Source organism: Arvicanthis niloticus, chromosome 26 (genome assembly GCF_011762505.2).
Source record: "Arvicanthis niloticus isolate mArvNil1 chromosome 26, mArvNil1.pat.X, whole genome shotgun sequence".
Lineage (NCBI taxonomy): Eukaryota > Metazoa > Chordata > Mammalia > Rodentia > Muridae > Arvicanthis > Arvicanthis niloticus.
The window spans coordinates 2,791,783-2,808,782 of record NC_133434.1 but is presented as its reverse complement, the minus strand read 5'-3'; positions in this window follow the sequence as shown (position 1 = coordinate 2,808,782).

Below are 17,000 nucleotides of genomic sequence, written 5' to 3'. Positions count from 1 at the left end.
CTGAAGCCAGGCTGGCTAGTTCCCCTTATGCTCCACATCTGTCACCAAGCAATGCCCAGGCTGTCCCTGTCAGCCAGAAAGCCATCACTAGGCACAACCGCTTGACCCTGGAACAGAACTTCTCTTTGTAATTGACCCCTTTTGTGGTATCATTTTGTTAGCAACAGACATAAGAAGGGAAGCCTTTAGATCACCACCAGCTTTATTTCTCCATGTCCTATGATCAAAGTGTGTTGTGACTTCAGAAATAGGGTCTTAGACAAAGTCAAGGGAAAGATGGAAAAAGCCTGAAAAAAGGGAGTTATGTATTTTTTCACATTTTAGAACAAACAAAAAAATGGCAGTGAGGGGATTATGAGTTTCTACTTATCCCACAGAATTTTAGTTAACAGCTAAACACCCTGATCAACACTGGCTTCCATCTACCCCTTCTGTCTTCACACACAGTTGCTCCTCAGATCTCTACAGAGTTTCAAAATGAAATTACAGAACCAAAAAAAACGAAGAGCAGGGACTGGCCTACCTACTGCTGAGATATGAAAGGGTACGATGATTTAGAAAGCAGTGAGGCAGTTTTCTAAACAAATTAGGTGTACACAACTGTAGAAGCCAGCGGTCATAATGGCAGGAATTTATGTAAGAGAGGAAATCATATGTCCACACAAACACCTGTTAATGAAGGTTCACAGAAACATTACACACAAAAGCCACAAACTAGAAGCAAGGCTGTTGTCAGTCAACTAACTGGTAAATTGGTGGCACAACCATATAGTCAGATACTACTTATCCACAGTAGGAAATAAATCGTGATACACGCAACCATATGGATGAATTTAAAAACAACAACAAAACCAAGCACAAAATCCTATGTGGGAGAAACCTAACAGAGTGTTGTGTGTATCACAGAATTTTATTTTTGTGTAAATTTTTAGAGAAGGCAAAGCTAGAGACAGAAATCACTCAGATGTCTCTCTTAATCAAATTTGAAAACACTGAAGGACTACAAATGGATATAATGTAAACGTTTTAGTGATGAAATATTGGAAAACTGGATTATGGTAATGGTTGCACGTTAACTTGAATTTACTAATACCGAACAAATTGTTTTCTTAACATTGGGGGACTTTAAACTATGTGCCGTCACAAAATTTATGAAACCAGACTTCTAGAGCTGGCAAGATGGCTCAGCAGTTAAGAGCACTGGTTGGCCTTGCAGAGGATCCAGGTTCAGTTTCTAGAAGCCATGTGGCAGCTCACAATGTGTGACTCAAGTTCTAAGGGATCTAATGACCTTTGGGCATCAGGCATGTACAAAATATATATTGTACATTATATATGCATATATATATGCATATATATATGCAGGTAGGCAAAACATTAAAAAACATAAAGAGTCTTTTAAAAAAATTCTGGGTTTTTTTGTAGCTTGTAGATATAAATCATAAAATACATGATCAATCATTGTACTCAGCGATGCAGGCATTACCTGTATTCACATTGCTGAGCTCATGTCATTATCATCCATTTCTGGAATATTTCCATCGTTTCAAACCAAACTTGGCTGGTTCTTCCATCACCCTGTCCCTTGGCAACCGCTGTTCTGTTTTTGTCTTCACACACAGCAGTACTATTCTTGGTATTTAGTGAAATTGGGATCATGCCCTGTTTGTGTCTGGGAAAACTGATTACTTAGCATAATGTCTTCAAGGTTCATCTTGTAGCATGTATCTGAGTTCTCTTTGCTTTTTAAGTGTGAATTTTCTTCCCAATGTATACCCTATTTCGTTTCTTCATGCATAACATTTGAGCAGTTTCTATTTCGGGCTATGGTGAATAAAATCGCTATGAACTACAGTATCCTTGGGTAATGTTTTTTGAAATATGTGCATTTTTCTTTGAGAGAAAGAATATTGACAGCTTTAATTATACATTCAAAGGGGTTTGTGATCCAAATTCTAATCATGGGGCTGACTACACAATGTACATTTTGGCTGATGAATGTGTCTAGCAGATCAGGTTAGAATGTGTGATTACTATACCAAATGCTTATTATTTACACACTGGATCTCACACTAACAAGAAGCAGGGGACAGCAGGCAGCCTGTGCCTGCCAGCTCACCCACCCTCCACCACATACCAGGCTCTGCCCCAGCCTTCTTCATTTATCATAACACTTGGCCTCTGAAACTTACTTCGAGGCAATGGATAGTTAAGTATTTTGCTTAATGAGTAAAAAAAGAAAATCTGGATTATAACTCCATGTTTTCAAACCTAAAAGCTGTGCTGCTACTAGTCTGCAGTGATGCTTCTGCAGGAGAGACTCTGTTTTCTTACTTGAGCACTGTGATCCGGTTATAGCATGGTGACGTCCCCCCCCCCATGGAGATGCTTCTATTCAAGAAACAAAACAAATAACATCTCACAATTTGTAGTTTAATTAGCAGACTCCACTAGCTCAAAGGAAGGCTTTCAACTCAATCAATGACTGCATTTAAGAGCAGATCTAGGACTGTCTTACACAAATACTGAACCATTTGGAATGAGTCACTTCTATTTAAACTAAATCTTCTTAAACTTCCTAGTATTTTCTTGGGCATATCTAGAGCAGGACAGTTAAAAGGTCCTTAACATAGCAACGAGGACTGCATGGTCTTTAATGGTGGCCTTCTTTCTTAGAAAACCCTAGGCAGGTAATGGGAGAGATGATTGTAGACCATGCATTTCCTAACCCATGTAGGACTCTCCATCTATATAGTCCCTAGGTCAGCAAGCTGGTTTATGGACAAAAAGTGTGTCTGATACAAATAACAATTTTCTAGGGATAGATTTATGCTCTCAACTCTGACCATCTCATCCTCACCAAGGTTTTCAAACAACAGATGCAGTTACAGTAAGTGGTTCTCCTACCAATTGTTGACACTTATTTATTCTTTGTTTTCTGTTTCCTCCGTTTCTATTAATACAGCCTTTGGAGACAAATATAAGCAGGAAAAGAAAACATTCAACTATGAAGCCAGCTTGTTGTGTGCAGATCTAGCTGATCAAACATGTCAGTTTGAAGAGGAAAATTGAATGAGACATGAATGATTTATGAAGTACCACAACTCATGGGTCTTTCCCGAATGCACTGCATTTGCATGCTACTGTTCTGAGGCTTACCTGCTGCTCTGGAAGCTGTGACTCTTCAGTTGAGGCTCAATATTTTGTCATCTTCGTGTCCTATCCGTCACCAAACACCTAGATAACAGTCTGGCAACAATAATAATTCAAAAGTATTCCTGCTTACTCTTCGTTATTTACGACCGGGAATATAACATTTAGTTGCTCCTCTCCTCTTTTGGCAATTGACAATTGCACTCCCAAATGAAAGCATGAGAGTAGACAATGTATTTCCTAATGTGAGGTAGGGCCTCCTCCTCTAAATATTCACTATGGAAGAGATCTGGTCAGCATGCTCATTTACAGACAGAAGATGTGTCTGATGGGCCTGATCCCCAGGTTGTGGCTAAAGAGGTGGTGAGACACTGAGTAAGGCTTTGGGGACTTAACTCAAAAGGACTGTGCCCTAGAAAGAGGCTGTCTCCCCTAACCCCTTTCTTCTTCTCTGTTCCCCAGCTTGTGATAAAAGAGGGTTTTCTTCAGGCACCATTTGCCCCCACCCCATGATGCTGCCTTGTCAAAATCCCAAAACAAAACTGACAAGTGAGCTTGAACTGAGCCAAATAAGACTTCGCTCTTTCAACATCAAGTATCTCAGACATCCCCCCCCTGGTGGTGGAAAGCTGACTAACACCAAGATGTGGTAGATGTCACTGTCTACGAGTACTACTGGTTTGTTTTGTTTTTTTTTTCTGCTACTGACTGATGAGCTACCAAAAATAAAAGTCTTAAAAGGATAAAACTTTGCATCCTTGAGGTCTTTGCTTCCCATCAACCCACAGGGAGTTATTATAGAATGGCTATAGAATGTTTTATATGCGTATGTGTGTATACACATACACATATATACACACACATGTACACACACATATATGGGGAGAGAGAGAGAGAGAGAGAGAGAGAGAGAGAGAGAGAGAGAGAAAATGGGTTGTTATAGAATGTCAGGTTATCAATAATTTGGTGGTGCATGCACCTGAAGTAAGAGAAAAGGCGACTTGAGCACACAGAGGCAGAAGGAAGGAGAAAGGGATTTGTGAAAGGTAGAACTCAGGGCTGAAAATGGGTAAGCTATGATATATAAGATGGGAGAAACCTACATTTCCCCATACACTGTTCTAAAGATACCTGAACCTCATGCTACATATCTGTGGGGTAAAAGACGACTGCTAAGCACCATGTCTCTGAGAGGTGTAGTAAGAATTAACATAAGCCCTGTGTCCAGCAACTCTATATGTTCAATGGTATTATAAAGCCATGCTTGTCTATCATATTGTGTGACAGAAGGTCCCACATTGATGGCCAAGATTAGTATTCAGTGACAGTCAGGAGTCTTCCTGGGCATCCTCATTCAGGCTGCATCCTCTTAGAATGTGTGTATCAGCATGAGAGAAAGTAGCTACTAAAATGATTTGTACTGGATATCTGAAAAAAATGTTGCTGAGTGATGCCATGAGCTGGATTTTACTTGACTTGGATGAATCTGATCACAACAGCAAGCATCTGAAGCTGTGTTAACACATTTACTATCCAAATCATCACACTTAACAGAAAAAGCTTCCACTTAACAGAGGAAGCTCTCCAAGATTGCAGAACACACAAATCCATTCAAAATTTGGAACCACATTCATGCACCATCTACAGAGCCTATACCTCTCATTTAAGCAAAGCATAATTTGCAGTCATTGTGTGCCTCACTGAAGGAAAAGAGACATGAGTGGTAAGCAAAATCTTCCCCTATATTCCGTTGAATTCTGTTATTTCAATTGTTGCTTTTTTTGTTTTGTTTTCATGGAATATTTCTGTGTTTTTCTTTATAGAACAGTGCTTAGTTTAGTCAACACACTGTTCTGGAGTGGTAAACACTGAAGCCATTGGTATGTCTCTCACACTGGATGGAAATCATTTAGAAATATGGAGCAGTGAATGCTGCTTATTTATTTTTCCTATGCCCTATGTCTGTGCTCTTATTTTTTGTGTCCATTCCTTTGCCGTCCAGAGTGCAGAGAATGTCAGTAGCAGTGTGACTATTCCACATCTACTTATTCTTGGTATGAGGTTTGGATGGCCGTGAATGTCTTGAAAAGACTGTCACAGAGACAGCAAAGACTCAGTCAGGCCTCCACCCTGTTTTTTTCCTTGGGAGAGCAATTGTGTACTCCTTCTCGTACTTTTCCTAACTTTATCTTCCATCACTTCTTGAGTAGAAGACAGAGCAGTCATCAGAAAACAACTCAGCCATTCAGACATCCTCCTTTCCCCAGTTATAAACAGAGCATCCTGGGAGGTTTGTGGAGCTGGTGAATTGCACTGGATCCCATCCAAGCCCCATCAGCCTAGGCCTGAGCTCTAATGCAATACACTGTCATTTTACATATAATTTACTACACCTGGGCCTTTGGATGGAGAATGGCGCATTCTTTAGCTTCTCTCTTCCACCCTGTGATTCCAAGCCTATCACTAAGTTCAGGTCATGTGGCCTAGATGGACAAAAACTGGGTAGAAATGGATAGGACTTTGCCAAAGAGCCCCCAGCTCAACTTTTGTCTTCTCACTCTCCTCCATGAAGTAACTCATAAATTTCCCTAACACCTTGCTCATCTTCTGTTTCATTTGTTTCTGCCCACGTCCTTTCTGTTTGCACTGATAATAGTGTAGAGATAAGTTAACAAGTTATGAATCTCTTAGAGTTTCCTTAGTTTTAATACTTACCACTTAAATTAGAGATTCTTATGAACTGTCACATCATTTCAAATTTTTCTACAGGTAGAACAAGGTTTAACAGACCCTGGGAGAAATATCTGCTACTGCTAAGCAGAAGATGAAGGTGGTCAGAAGATGCTGTGATCAGAAAATCCAGATGCATGTAGGCAGAAAAGTGGTGTGGAAGGCGATCAGGAGGAGACACTTACTTAGGAAAATATAAGAATCAACAAATGGTTTTCCATTCCTAAAATAATAGAAAGCTAATAATAAGTAGTATCATTCCTGGGCAGTGGGCAAAGAATAAAGTTACCAACAGCTTCGTGACACTACAATTAGGAAGGTCAGTGGACAGAAGAATGCATAAGAGATGAATACACTACACATGGATAAGTCACACAAAGATGGACCACACAAGGATGCAACACAGATGGATGGACTACACAAAGATGGACCACACAAAAATGCACCACACAGGGATGCACCACACATGGATGCACCACACAAGGATGCATCACACAAGGATGTACCACTAAAGGATACACCATATGTGGATGCATCATACAGGAATGAATCTCACAAGGATGCACCACACAAGGAAGCACTACACAAGGATGCACCACACAACAATGTGCTACACATAACTTTTAGGTAAAGTCTGAGTCCCAGTAAGAAAATAGGTTATTGTTTTTAAAAAGATGCTCAAATTATATATATATATATATATATATATATATATATATATATATATATAATCATTATTACTATGGGCCTAGAATTTCTGAGAATTTAAGAACTTAGGCTTTGGGTAGGAGGTGGTGATCTAGGATAAAATGTTGAGATACAAAGAAGACAAATGGACTTGCTAACTAATAATTACGATGGACCAAACTCGGAAAATAAAACAATCGTGTAGTGAAGAGATAAAATGCTGAGGGAGGGATGGTAGGGTGAAAACTGTGATGGGATGCTAACTGACTGTTTTAGGATTGCACCTTTAAAGCCTTAGGAAGACATACATACAGTCAGAAGTCACAAAGAATGAAACTTTTACATAGCTTGAAGTACAGGAGACACAGACACTAACTACCATTCTCTCTAGCATAAAAAATAATAAAATGGAATTTGTAAGGCATCTGTCTCACGTGTGATTTATAAAGTCCACAGTCAAGCTGAGTCTTCCAGTGGCTGAGACTGAATGTATTTTCCTTTATACTGGACAAAAGAATCCTCCATCATGAATCTCAAAAGAGAAGAAAACAAACTATGAATGGTGGCAATAACAGTAATAAACAGCATACTTGACTTTCAAGAGCCTCATGTTTTGCAGTAGCCCCATATAAATGTGAATGACCTAAAGAAGAATACAGATAATGTTTATCACTGAAATGTAAAGTTAGTAGATTACTTAAGGAGCCTATTCAATGGTACTTTAAAAATAAATAACAGCGGAAAAACAGAGAAGCTATCACCATTTTATACAGAAGGCAAGAAATATGAAACAGGAAAAAGAAGAGCAATGGGTGAGGCTCAGTCAAGCACTATCAGAGAGCTAATCAGGAGCTGGAAAGATGACTCAGCAGTTGAGGGTGATTGACACTCGCTCAGAGGCCCACGGTTGAGTCCCCTATGTCAGGAGACTCACAGACAACTGTCACTTTACCTGCATGAGGATCCTATGCCCTCATCTGACCTCTGTGAGCACTGTACACAGCTGACATACACATACAAATAAAGCAAATATATGAGTAACTGGTTAAATAGAAAAAAACCTTTTCAGTCATTTAAAGATAGATGTGTCTAGAAAAATAACTCTTTAAATTTGAGGTGCTTAATGAAGTGTAAGAAACATCCACAACTAGTATAGTAGTAGTAGTGGTAGTAGGGGCAGTAGGGGTAGTAGGGGTAGTAGTGGTAGTAGGGGTAGTAGTGGTAGTAGTGGTAGTAGGGGTAGTAGGGGTAGTAGGGGTAGTAGCAGCGGTAGTAGTAGTAACAGTAGTGTAGTAATAGTGATGATAATGAGGAAAATGTAGGCTCTTTACTACAAGACACAAAGGAACCACAGAAAGAGAGCTTCTAAGACAACACAAAAATAAACTGCCCATGAAGAAAGGCCCAGCTTAGACCTGACTTCTCCACTCCAAGTGTGGAACAGAAATGATAGTCTTAATATTCTGGAAAAAAACTCAGCTTAATTATTATTTTAAAAAGGAGAGACCAGAAAATATATTTTTATTACAACAAAACTGACAATATTGGAGTTGGGGGGAAGGCTCAGGTGCTAACTTGGTTGGCATGGGAGCCTTACACTGATCCCCATGTAAAAATGGTGACACTTATTTGTTACCACAGCATTTAAGATATTGTGATGGGAGAGTCCCTGGCCACCAGCCTAGACTGCCTGGGACCAGCACCTTTGTCAAATAGCACCTTCAGGACCCTTGGCACCTCCACTAGACTAGTTACTGAGCTCCATGCCAATGAGAGACCAAGTCTACAAAGAAAGTGAATGGCATTCCAGTAAACCTTTAAAGCTAATAATTAACTCAAATAATTTGAGTAAAGAATATTTGAAAGATGTGCTTTAGTAAGAGGGAAATGGTGTTAAGAGATAAATTTTGAGATATGAGGAAAAGTATTAAATTGGGCTATAAAGAAATTATAACATTTGTGTCTAACTTAAAACATAACAGCACCAAAAATATTGGAAAAACATGAAACAGTAAGATTGAACAGAGGGGATGTCACTGGGTTGTATTAACTTACTATTCAGAGGTTTGTTTGGATTTTGCCTTTAAAAAAACAACTATATTTGCAACAACATAAGAAAATAAAAGAAAAGGGGCCATGAATTTCGAATTTGAACAAAGGTGAAAGTATATAAGAGGTTTTGAGAGGGGAGAAGGAAGGGGAAATGATGTAATTATATTACTACCTCAAAACATAAGAACATTTATAAAATGGCTATATTTCAAACAAATGGAAGACTGGAACTGATGTGTGACTTATGAACCAGTAGTCCACACTAGCAGTATAAAATCTTAGCAAATGCCTCTTCTTCCTCCAAAGATCCTGAGGTGGTCTGGGAAAGAGGCATGTGTTCGTGTAACCTATGGAATTCCACAAAAGCATGTAAACCAAGAGGTTCAAATCCTTCCATGTGTGCAAAGCCTCTCTGTGTCTGAAATGCTTGGCACACACGAGCAATGTGTCCTTTCACAATGTGGAGATTGATAGAAGTGTCAAGGCCAAGCATGCTTCTGGTTCAGAGCTGGTGCCCCCCCCCCAAGCAATACTGATAATCTTTACACATAATTAAACATTCAGAGTAATGCTGTGTTGGGGAGTTAGATATAGATTCTCTCATCACTGAATAAGGCACCTGACACCTGTATCAACATCTCCAGAGCTCCAGGTGACACTCACCCCTGAGAGAGCTCTCCCTGAATGGCCCTCACCTTTGCATCAGTGGTCCTACCACTAAGATATTTCTCACTGGAAAGGAATGAATTGTTCCTAAACCACAAGAGGAGGCCACAGGAGAAAAAAACTTCCCAGAAGACACCAAGGAAACACAATTTAAAAGATAAGAGTAAGTTCACCATGAAATACACAAAAGATTAACAAAACAACAAACGTATATTCAAATCAGGAGAGAAATAAAGTAAACGGAGCTTAAAGAGAAGGCAAAAATAATAAAATTATCACAAATATGCAAACATATAAAATCATTATAATTACAAATAAATAAGCCATTACTGCTAAAAGATATTTCCAGACAACTTTTTTTTTTTGTATGTTGAACCATCCCTGCATCCCTGGGATAAAGCCTACTTGATCAGGATGAATAATGGTTTTGATGTACTCTTGGATTCAGTTTGTTAGTATTGTATTGAGGTTTTGGATGGGTTTGGTTTGGTTTGGTTTGGTTTGGTTTGGTTTGGTTTGGTTTGGTTTGGTTTGGTTTTTTTTCATCAATGTTCATGAGGGAAATTAGTCTGATTTTTTTTTTCTTTCTTTGTTGAATTTTTGTGTGATTTAGGTATCAAGGCGACTATGGCCTCACAGAATAAATTTGGCATTGTTTCTTCTGTTTCTATTTTGTGGACTAGTTTGAGGAGTATTGGGATTAGCTCTCCTTCGTAAGTCCGGTGGAATTCTACTCTAAAACCATCTGACCCTGGGTCTTTTGTTTTTGTTTTGCTTTGCCTGTTTTGATTTGTTTGGGAGGGAGTTGTTTTTGTTTTTACTTTGATTGGGAGACCTTGGATGACAGCTTCTATTTCTTTGTGGGTTATGGAGATATTTAGATTGCTTACTCCTCTTGGGTATATTTACTTCTTTTTATTCTAGAGCTTTCAAGTGTGCTTTTACATCGCTAGTATGAGAGCTCTACAATTTCATCATGAATACACTTAGTGCTATGAACTTACCTCTTAGCCGTGCTTTCATTGTGTCTCATAAGTTCGGATATGGTGTGCCTTTATTTTCATTGAATTCTAGAAAGTCTTTGGTTACCCTGACCCAGTAGTCATTGATTAAAGAGTTGTTCAGTTTCCATGAGTTTGGAGGCTTTCTGTTGTTTCTATTGTTGAAAAACAGCTTTCATCCAATGTCGTCTGAAAAAACACAAGGAGATATTTTGATTTACTCATATCTGTTGAGGCCTGCTTTGTGACCAATTATATGGTCAGTTTTGGAGAAGGTTCTGTGAGGTGATGAGAAGAAGTTATATTCTCTTGTTTTTTGGGTAAAATGTTCTGTAGGTATCTGTTAGATCAATTTGATTCATATCCTGTTAGTTTTATTATTTCTCTGTTTAGTTTGTGTCTCAGTGACTTGTCAGTTTGTGAAAGTGTGATGTTGATGTCTACCACTATTAACGCGTAGTATTTGATTTGTGATTTAAGTTTTAAAATGTTTCTTTGATGAGTGTCAGAGCCCTTGCAGTTGGGGCATAGATGTTCAGAATTGAGACATCAATTCGGTGGATATTTCCTTAGATGTGTCTGAGTGTTCTTTCCCTACTCTTTTGATTAATTTTGGTTGCAGGTCCATTTTATTAAAGATGAGAATCTCTACTCCAGCTTTCTTCTTGGGTGTGTTTGCTTAGAAAACCTTTTTCTAGCCCTTTACTTTGATGTCTATCTTTGTTGCTGAGGTGTGTTTCTTATAGGCAGCAGAACAATGGATCCTGTTTTCACATCCATTCTGTGACTCTGTGCCTTTTTATTAAGAATTGAGTCTATATATGTTAAGAGGTATCAATAAATAATGATTATAAATTCCTATTATTTTGATGTTGGTGTTGGTAGTGCTGTGTGTGTGTGTGTGTGTGTGTGTGTGTGTGTGTGTGTGTGTGTGTTTCTGTTCTTTTGGTTTGGTAGTATAGGGTTATTTATTTCCTGTGTTTTCTTGGGTGTAGTTAATGGCCTTGGATTAGAGTTTCCCTTCTAGTGTCTTCTGTAGGGCTGGATTTGTGGATAGATTTTATGTATGTATGTATGTATGTATGTATGTATGTATGTATGTATTTATAGAGTACCTTGCTTTCTCTACCTATACTGATTTTTTTTGCTGCTTATGTAATCCTGGCTGACATCTATGGCCTCTTAGGGTCTGCAAGATATCTGCCTAGGTCCTTCTGGTTTTTAGAATCTTTGTTGAGAGGTTGGGTGTAATTCTGATAGGTCTGCTTTGTATGTTACTTTGCCTTTTTTCTGTTGTAGCTTTTAATATTCTTTCTTTTTTTTCTGTACATTTAGTGATTTGATTATTATGTGGTGAGAGTATTTTCTTTTTTCATCCAATCTAATTGAGGTTCTGTATGTTTCTTATATATTTACAGGCATCTCTTTGTTTAGGTCAGGAAATTTTTTTCTATGGTTTTGTTGAAAATATTTTCTGGGCCTTGGAGCTGGGACTCTTTGCCTTGTTTTATTCCTATTATTCTTAGGTTAGATTTTTTTCATAGTTAGAAGTAAGCAGCATGTCCCAAACAAATCACACCATGCCTCAAGTCTCATATGGGAGGTTTAATGAGAGAGAGAAACAGAGGCAGACTCTTGGAGAGGGAGGAGAGAAGAGAGAAGGAGGCAGAGAGAATTAGGCTTTTATTGGGCCTGAAACATATGTGCAAAAAGAAATGCAACAGGAACCATGGCACATGTACAAAGGGACAGGCACAGGAGGTATGCTGTTGCCTCTTTGGCTTCTAGACATGACCTGTCTTGTGTCTTGTCACAGGGTTCCTCAAGAGCTGGCTGTAAAACATGCCTGATAGTCTTGAAGTTACTTTTAACTGCCCATGGATATGCCTTATTGCCAACAGTATCCCAGATTTCCTGGATGTTTTGTGTCAGGACTTTTATAAAATTTAACATTTTCTTTGACTGGTGTGTCAGTTTTTTTCTACTGTATCTTCTACACCTCAGATTTTCTCTTCCATTTCCTGTATTCTGTTGGTGATGCTCACATGTGCTGTTTCTGTTATCTTCCCTAAGTTTTTCTTCTTCAGGATTCTCCCAGTTTGTATTTTCTTTATTGCTTCATTTTCCATTTTCAGATCTTGAATGGTTTTACTCATTTCCTCCATTGTTTAATTGTATTTTTAAAGGTATTTATTCATTTCCTATTTTAAAAACTCTATCATCTTTGTAAGATTGGATTTAAGGTTATTTTATTGTGTTTTGATAATTTTAAGGTATACAGGGCTTGATGTAGTAAGGTAGGTGGACTCTGGAGGTGCCTATTGCCATGGCACTTGTTGATTGTGGTTTTATGCTGGTCTTTAACCATCTGGTTGTTCCTAGTGAAGCAGGCTTGGTGAGGGTGTGTGGAGCCTTGGTTGAACAATGGTGCTGAGGGTACATATTGCTGTATGGTGCAGCTAAGACCCAGCAGGCAGGGGATTGGGTGGAGGAGAGGGGTCTAACCTGTATGTTCCTGGTGCAGCAGGTCTGGTAAAGACAGCAGATTCCTAAACTACTTTGTAAAATCCCATGATATTCAGCTGACAAGATATTCTGAAATACAGAAGTGATGAAAAGCTACATATAAGAAAATTGAGAACTGTATGTCAGACATATTTTACTTTAAATTGTCGGTGCATTACTATTTAATAGATATAATATTACATTTAACTTTAAAGTCTGTGGCTTAGTATTCTAAGATTAAAAACCCACCAGGAACCCACTGTTTAGAGATTGAGTATATATTTACAAATATCTGAATTTTGTGTATGAAATGAAAGATTGCTACACTATATGGAACCAATTAGTTATAATAGCAGAGATATTTCTGTACTCCTCTTATGATGGCTGTTTTTGTTTTCTATTTGAGCAACCTACAATTGTCTAGGAAGACACTCTCAGTAGAGGATTGTCTAGATAATATTGGCCTTTGTCATGTTATTCAAAGTAAGATGACCAGTCCATAGTGAGTGGCAACATACCTCACACAGGAGATCCTGAACTCCGTAAGAGTGAAAAGAGAATGTTGAATGCAGCGATTCATGTATTAAGTCATTACTCTGAGTAAGTAAGATTATAGTAAACAGGCAACAAGCGATGGTCTATAGACTTACCTGCTATCAGGTTTTGTAAATGTAATTTAACGCATACTTGGTGGTGTGTGATACTACCACAGAACGGGTTAGAGCTTGTTGATTTTTACTGTAGAGCTATTTTTTGAGTTATTTATTAATCACTTTTTCTGCTCTTAAGTGTCTGTTTAAATATTTTGTCTATTCTTCTTTGTGTTTTCTTACTTCTTTATAAGTTACTCCATGTCCCTAATAATATGCAGAAATACATTTTGAAATATATGTGATGGTAACTACTAACGTTGCTGACCTCTTTCTTTACAATGCACAGTTGATTAGAAGACATATTTAACTATTGAGAAGTCCCATTTACTGTGCATTTTGTGTCTGGTTATTGTTCTTTATGGAGTCTGTGAACCTATACTTTGCATTTGAACTCTGTTTCAAATTGCTTTTTGTGCACAGGATGAAGTCAAGATTACAATTTGATTCTTACAAATAAATATTCAAGTCCCAGCACAATAGGGTAGGAAAAAATTGATTTTATTACTATGCTAGCTTGACATCTTTGCTGAAAATGAATTGAACACACACAGAGAGACATACATGTATGTATACACAGTCACATATACACATTTATATGAATATATATGATATTATATACATATGAAATTATATGTAATTTTATATGTATGTGTGTTATTTATTTCTGGTCTGTGAAAGGATTAATCAAGTGTTGCTTTGAATTTTGTTTTAAAGGTTTTCTTTTGTTTCATTTGTTCCTTCCTTCCCTCTCTTGTTCCTTCTTTATTTCTTTGCAAACATTTGAGTTCTTACAGAACAGATAAATATCTTACATAGTACAATTCCAATTATCTCCCATGCATCATAGCTTAGAATATATTTAATTTTTTGTTTTATAAACCTAAACTTTAAGAAATTTTATTTTAACTATTTCAATTAAATACTTCATTTGGGAGACTTAATTACATGAAGAATAAATATAGTAATTTCTGTATTGTCAAAATTAGTTATCCTCCTCTGTCCTCTTTTCAACACATATATTTCTTTTATTATTTATATTTCAGATTCATATCTATGACTTTAGGCAAATGATTGATTTTATTTTTTACGTACTTTGAATAATAGCATGTTTAAAGATGCAAAGTTTGCCTTCATGTTTCTACATGTATAATGTTTGCTTTCAGATGTAATACTTCTTTACCTCTCTTATTTCTTCCCTGGTTTGAATTTCTAGGGATTTGTTTGTTTGTTTGTTTGTTTTGGTAAAAACTTACCAGGGAAATATCTTCTAAGATTTTAATCTGTTTTGGGCTGTTGTTATTTAGTGTTACTTTATTGGATGCATTGTGTCTAGAATAAGTAACACTGTTATCTACATGGGGAAACAAATAGATAGATCATGACATGTGGTACCTGGATTATGACTGTTACATTTTATGATGTTTCAAATCAATATGTGTTAGAGAAGAACCAGGCTTTAACCTTTGATCTTCTCTAAACCAGGGATACATGATATGATATTCTCTTGTGATACTGAGCAGTACACCAAGCTGCATCTCCTTGGCAACCTGGAGACTACAGGAAAGCAGAGATGTTTCAGCATCTTGTGTTGCAAGCATTTTGTTGTTATTATTCTATATTTTACATGGTTATACATTTGATGTTGTATTTGATGTGCTGTTCTATATCTTTCTTATTCTGTCATGTTTATATAATACCCATCTGTGCATCTCACACCTATATGACCATTGTACCTTCCACAACTGATCCAATAAACTATGAGAGTACTTTATTATCAAATAGGCTTCATATTAGATGATATTGCTCAAAACTAGGCCAATGTAAGTATTCCGATAATTTTTAAGGTAGGCTAGACTAAACTATAGTGTTCAGTGAGTAAATGCGATTAAATGACATAATATTTTCAAATTCTATATTTCTTTGAAGTATAGCATTTTCATTACTAGCTATAAAGAAAGAATTTCATAGAGAAAAATGCAAAATCAACCTCATTTCTGTAGTAACTTCACAGTAACAACACTCCTATTAGTCATTTCTCATAAAGAATCATCTCATTTATACTGAACTGATTATCAATGCTGATATTTTTGTTCAACTGGAACACTATTCACTTCATATATTCATAAATTGTCAACCTAGAACTTCCTCATTAAATTGTTAACATTTGTTATAGAAAGTTAATAGTGATTTCTATATTAAACAGAATTTCTAAAAAATAACTTTACCCTAGAATGGAGGCTTTTACATTATGCCAATGATCATACACATGACCATTAGTTAAATTAGTGAGATAATTAGTATTGATATGTAGCCTAATAGTAAGTTCAGGAATACCTATGATGGTTTTTTGTTTTTGTTCTGTTTTTTTGTTCATTTGATTTTTTGTTGTTTTTATTGAGATCAGCATTTCAGAAATGACTCCATATTGAGGAAATATATGCATTCACTAAACACCCATATGTTCATCTCTGCCTTTCACCCACATTAAATTCAAGAAAATTCTGTAGTAACCCAAGTATATCAGATCAATAGTAATTCAGCCTTTGCTTTTAAAAATTTAGAGAAAAAAAACTTCTGAAAAAATTACTTTAGGGTATGGCTACTTGGAAAGGAGATGTGAATCCTGAGTCAGACCTGTGAAGACAGGACAGACATCTGAAATCAAAGGTTTACTGATCCATTACAGATGTTATCCAGAAAAGAAAGAACCAGATCCAAGGGCACTTTCCAGCAACTAACACAGCATAGCTTGATAGTTGTCTGAAAACATCTGTTGGACTAAAAACTGAAGTATATTTATCAACTTGGGAGAAAGACGACATGTATTGTATACATTTATTCCAGTATGGATACAGATAAATGGGGCATGAGTGTGTAAACCAGGGAGAGTTTTGTCGTAGGACAACTGACAAGAAATAATTGTTGTTTCTGAGTGGACTGAGTTTAAACAGTCCAGAAAGTTTCCATATAAACAAGGCTAGGTGGCCCTGCTAACTGGACATAACAGGACTTGAGTTATTAACACAATACATACACACACACACACACACACAAGCACCACTACAACCACCGCCACCACCACCACCACCACGCACACACCCTTTCCTTTTAAAAAAAGGTTTTTTTCTATTTATTTTTACATTTATTTATGCATGTGTAGATGTATGTGCCTGTGAATGGATATGTATATGTAAGGTAGATGACCATAAAGACTGGCTGTGTCATTCCCCATGTGGGGGAGGTACAAGTGGTTATGAGGTACCCAATGTGACTGGGCCCTGAAAACCAAACCTGAATCCTCTGTGAGAGCAATGCATGCTCTTAACTACTGAGACATCTCTCTATTCCATGTAGCTTTTGAGTTTTTAAGCCAGTAGCTTATTGCTAATTATTTCCTTAATTGTCTTCTCTCTCATCCTCCAGCTCTTTTACAACAAAGTTTAAGACATCTTTTACAATTATTCTTCTAAATATTTCTTTCATAATTAATATAACCCTTCCTAGTATAAAACTTTGCGCCTTCACTGTTGACTACCCTCATGACATGAATAGA